Source organism: Condylura cristata, unplaced genomic scaffold (genome assembly GCF_000260355.1).
Source record: "Condylura cristata isolate star-nosed mole 26May11 unplaced genomic scaffold, ConCri1.0 scaffold00010, whole genome shotgun sequence".
Classification (NCBI taxonomy): Eukaryota; Metazoa; Chordata; class Mammalia; order Eulipotyphla; family Talpidae; genus Condylura; species Condylura cristata.
The window spans coordinates 37,694,993-37,699,834 of NW_004567111.1; positions in this window are offsets into that span (position 1 = coordinate 37,694,993).

A 4,842-nucleotide genomic window follows, 5' to 3' on the forward strand; every position below is an offset into this window, starting at 1 on the left:
ACCTACATGGCACACAGACCTCTCCTGTCCCACCTACTGCTCCCCTCAGCAGTGTATTTCAGTAGATCTGCCTGTTCTTTTCCCCTTCTGTCTCTGGTGAATCCTCTCACCCACTGCACCTCTGGCCTATACCCCAGTCTTTTTTTTTTTTTTAAAGATTTATTTATTTATGCATATATAACTGGGGTATAGGCCAGAGGTGCAGGGGCGGTGAGAGGATTCACCAGAGACAGTGGGAAACAGTACAGGCATATCGACGAAGTACACTGCTGAGGAGAACAGCGGGCGGATAAGGAGAGGTCTGCCGCACCATGTGGGTTACCTCTGGGGCAGGCTGGGATCGAACTCATGCTGCAGTGGCTTTAGCTTCTTAGTACTGTGCTTTAACCCGCTGCACCACCAGGGAGGGCCCTATAACCCAGTTTTTGTATGCATAAATAAATAAATCTTTTTTTTTAAGAAGTCAATAAAAATATTAATCCGTTTCTTTAAAGAAGATCAGTGTTTCTGAAACCAATACTGAAAGCAGGTTTCACAACCTGTAAACTGCCTTTGATAACTATCTTGCTCATACTTGCTTATACAGTTGTTTGGGCCTTTGAGGGGGCACAGTCATGGCAACCTGCCTCATTGGGGTTCTGCATCAATTCAGATAGTGGAGCCCAACCTGTAACCTTTATTGTTGAAAAGGCCAGCTTAGAGGAAAGAGATTATTATCTGTTATTAGGAGATTCTTATTTCCTAATACTTAGGCCCCTATTGAGGCCCAATAACCTGAAAACCTTCATTTACAGGGGAGCGATTAGGCAATCTGCTTTGTTTTGCTCTCCTGTTTCCCTTTCTTTTTTCCTGTAACTCCAATATCACCACTCTGCAAAGACCCTATGATCAATTTCCAGGGTGAGAAATAGAGGGCAAGTCACTCCAGGTGTTTGAGTCCCATCTCTGTCAAACATTTGTCCTGATTCTCTGTGTGAACGGCACCCCTGAACAACCAAATAATAGGTCTAGAAAAACATGTTTGTTTGTTTTTTTCCAGGTTTATTTATTTATGCATACAAGAATTGGGGTACAGGCCTGAGGTGCAGGAAGAAGTGGGTAAGATAGGAGAGATTTGCTGCACCATGTGCATAGGATATGAACTCATGCTGCAGTGGCTGTGGACAGCCTCATAGTGCTGTAACCAGCTGCAACACTAGAAGGCTCCTCTGTCTCTCTGTTGCTTAAACTTGAAGTATACAAAGTGTCCATGCTGGATTCCTTGCATCTCTTGGTTAGAGTGTTCTTGTCTTGATCAAGCCCAGCTGAACAGCTATTTTTTCAAGTCACCCTGGCTCCCTGAGAACCGTTTTTGTTTTTGATATTCTTGAATTCACTATAACATATCCAGTTGGGAGTTTGCCTTATCTTTTCTTGTCCAAAACGTCGGTTGTCTCAAGCTGGGGCAAGGGAGAGGCTGCAGGAGGACTGGGCCACTGGGTGGTCACTCTGCCAACCATCCCAGCCTCCTGCCTTCCTGGGGGCCTCATGGCCTCATCTTGACCTGTTTGCGTTCTAGATTCCCTGGTTAATGTTGTGTAGGAGCTAAGGAGTCCTGAGCTACTTCAGCACAGGGTAGGTGGGAAACAATGTCCCATTTGAGGAGACGGTCAGCTGATTTGTGTTATCCTAGTCTTTGTCTATTTGCTAAATCTTCAATATTCAGAATGTGATAAGTTCACCAACCATCTTGATATCACCTGGGGGCTTATTAGGAATATAGCATCTTCATCCCCATCTGACCTCCCAGATATGAAGCTGCCTTTTAATAAGATCCCCTGGTGACTCATACTCATTAAAATTTGAGAAGTACAATTCAACAGTAAAATACACTTTTATAGTTAAGGAGAAGTTTGGTTTTTTTTAAAGATTTGTTTGGTGTTTTTTAAAGTTTTGTTTTTTAAAGATTTATTTATTTATTTGTTCATACAGAACTGGGGTACAGGCCAGAGATGCGGAGGGTGAGAGGATTCACCAGAGACAGAGTGAGGAGCAGAACAGGCAGATCAACGAAGTACACTGCTGAGGGGAGCAGCGGGCGGGTCAGGAGAGGTCTGCGGTGCCATGTGGTAATCTCGGGGGCAGGCGGGGATCGAACTCATGCGGAAGTGTTTTAAGCTTCTTAGTGCAGTGCTTTAACCCACTGCACCACCAGGGAGAGCCTTTGTTTGTTTTTTTAATGGTAGCCTTCCCTAGGGATTCTTAGTTACCCCTACTTCTAGACTGTCAGGCTAGAAGTTGGAAACCACTTTGCATAGAATGGTACCTCCATGTACAATGGCTGGGCACTAGGGTAGAGACTCACCTTTCTTTTCTCCCTACTCTGAAGATCTAAACCTCAAACATTTGTGGCAGGAATTCTGAAGCACCCAAAAGCAGTGGGAGAGAGAACTTTAAAAAAAAAAAGATTTATTTATTTATGTGTACAAGATCTAGGGTACAGGCCAGAATTGCACGGAGTGAGTGGATTCACCAGAGACAGAGTGGGGTGCAAAATAGGCAGATCGACAAAGTACAAAGTACTGAGGGGAGCAGTGGGCAAGACAGGAGAGGTCTGCCACGCCATGTGGTCACCTCCGGTCTGGGGATTGAACTTGTACTGAAGCATCTGTCTTGCACTGGTGTGGTTTAACCTGTTGTGCCACCAGGGAGGGCCAACTTTGACAGCTTCTTAGGACATTTTTTTTATATCATCAAATAACTGGAGGTGTGCTGGTGGTATCTAGTGATCAAGGATGCCACTAAATATCCTCCTGTGTGCAGAGTGGTCCCTCACAGCAAAGACTGAGCCAGTCCCAAATGTCATAGTGCCAAGTGAGCAGCGGGCGGGCCAGGAGATGTCTGCCACACCATGTGAGTCAGCTCCCTGGCGGGAATCAAACACGTGCACAGTGGTCTTGGATAGCTTCATAGTGCTGTGCTTTAACCCGTTGTGCCACCAGGGAGGGCCCAGAGAGCGAGCATTTCAATCAGCATGTTAATTAATGATGACCTTATTGTTATTATTATGAGAGTATGAAGACCAAATGATTGTTTAAATCTTTATGTTTTCTAGGGAAAAGATAATCAGGTAGAAGAAGGAAGATAATAAAGTAGAAAATGAAGAAATAGGAAGGTAGATAATAAAGAAGGTAAGGTAGATAGGTAAGGTAAGAAGAAAGGAGGCAGCTATTAAGGTACAAGTGGGTAGTGACAGGGAAAGATATGAAAAAGGGCACCACTCAGGACATGACAAGAGGATGACTGAGAACGCCTCGCCCCTCCTCAGAGTGGAATCGCTCTCGCTCTCGCTCTCTGGTTTGTGGGCATTTGCACCTGACCTGACACCTCGACCCGTTGGTGTTTTCCTGGGAGCCGGACAGCAGACGTAGCAGAGGCGTTGAGACATCTTTCTATTTCGGGATGTGCCTACTTTCTACTGTAAAATCATGAATGAACTTAGTTAGCATATGGGATCCCAGCAAGCTAGCCTACTCTTCTGGTGAAGCAGGAAGTTGTTATGTCTGCTGCTTGCATTCTGCTGCTTGCTGGAGGGACAGTTCCTGTGGTGTGCTGCTGGCCCACAGGAGTGGCCACCACTACCTTGACCCCCTTCCCAAACAATAAGGAAAGTCTGTGACGCATGGGGTGCCAAGCTTCCACATGCAAACTGTATAATACCTCACCATCCCTGCAACTTGGGGCTCACATTTCTGGGAGCTGTCCCAGAAGCCGTGGGTGTGACATAAATCCCTCTCCACCTCTCTGAGTGCCGCCTGATTTCTCTGGGAATTTGCCATAACAAGGACAGAGTCTCTGAGTCGGGCCAGTTCCTCCTCCCATATAAGGAAACAAGGAGACATCTGTCTCTTTTTCAGAGGATATGAGTGCTGCCCTCAGTGCTTTTTTGGTTGTAATTTCTTTCTCCCCGGTGGCTCTCCTCAGGTGCTAGCACTCATGTGCTCTCCTTCTCTCCCCCTCCCCAACCTCCAATCCCATCCCTCCACATGTTGGTATTTTCTGAGGGTTTGGGCCTTGCGACTCTTCTCTGTTTTCATTTTCTTGCTAGGTACATCATCCGTTTCTATGATCTACATGGCATCTATAATGCTAAAACAGCACATTTCCATTTTTAATCTAGATGGCTCCTGTACGTTGCAGTATGAGGTAAACGAGGAGTTCGCTTTTACACACATTAACTGTGAGATGCCTATGATTTTCTCAGCAATCTGCTTGACTTTTCACATAGATGAATCAACAGCACCCAAACTCATCGTATACACAGTGGAAATGCACTCCCTTTCTCTCCTGCACCTGCTTCCCCCTCCATGCCTGTCAGCAGCTCATAATCCTGTTTCCTGAGACTGGAAGCCATCTTCCCCCACACCTAACCTGTCACCAATCTGGTCTCTTCTGTTTAAATTTCTCTACTTCTTTCCCATCTCCACTGCTTCCCACCTCGTCTAAGCCACTATTATCTCAGCCTCAACAACTGCACTAGCTTTTCATCTTCCAGACCTTCCAATTCTTGCCTCCCTGTAGACCTTGACCCATGTAACACAATCTTGTTAAAACACAAGAGCATCACCGGAAGTCCCTGCTTAAAAGCTTGTTAAGCTATCTCATTGTGCTTACAATGAAATTCAAGTCCCTTCACAATGCCTGGATGGCAGTGGAGAGTACTGAGGCTGGAGCTGAAGCTGGACCACCTCAGTTGCTATCCTCGTTTTGCCACCTACTGTCTATAGAGACTTGGAAGAGTACATAATCTCTGTCTCAGTTTTCTCACCTATAAAATTCAAAGGGGGAGATGGACTAGCTACT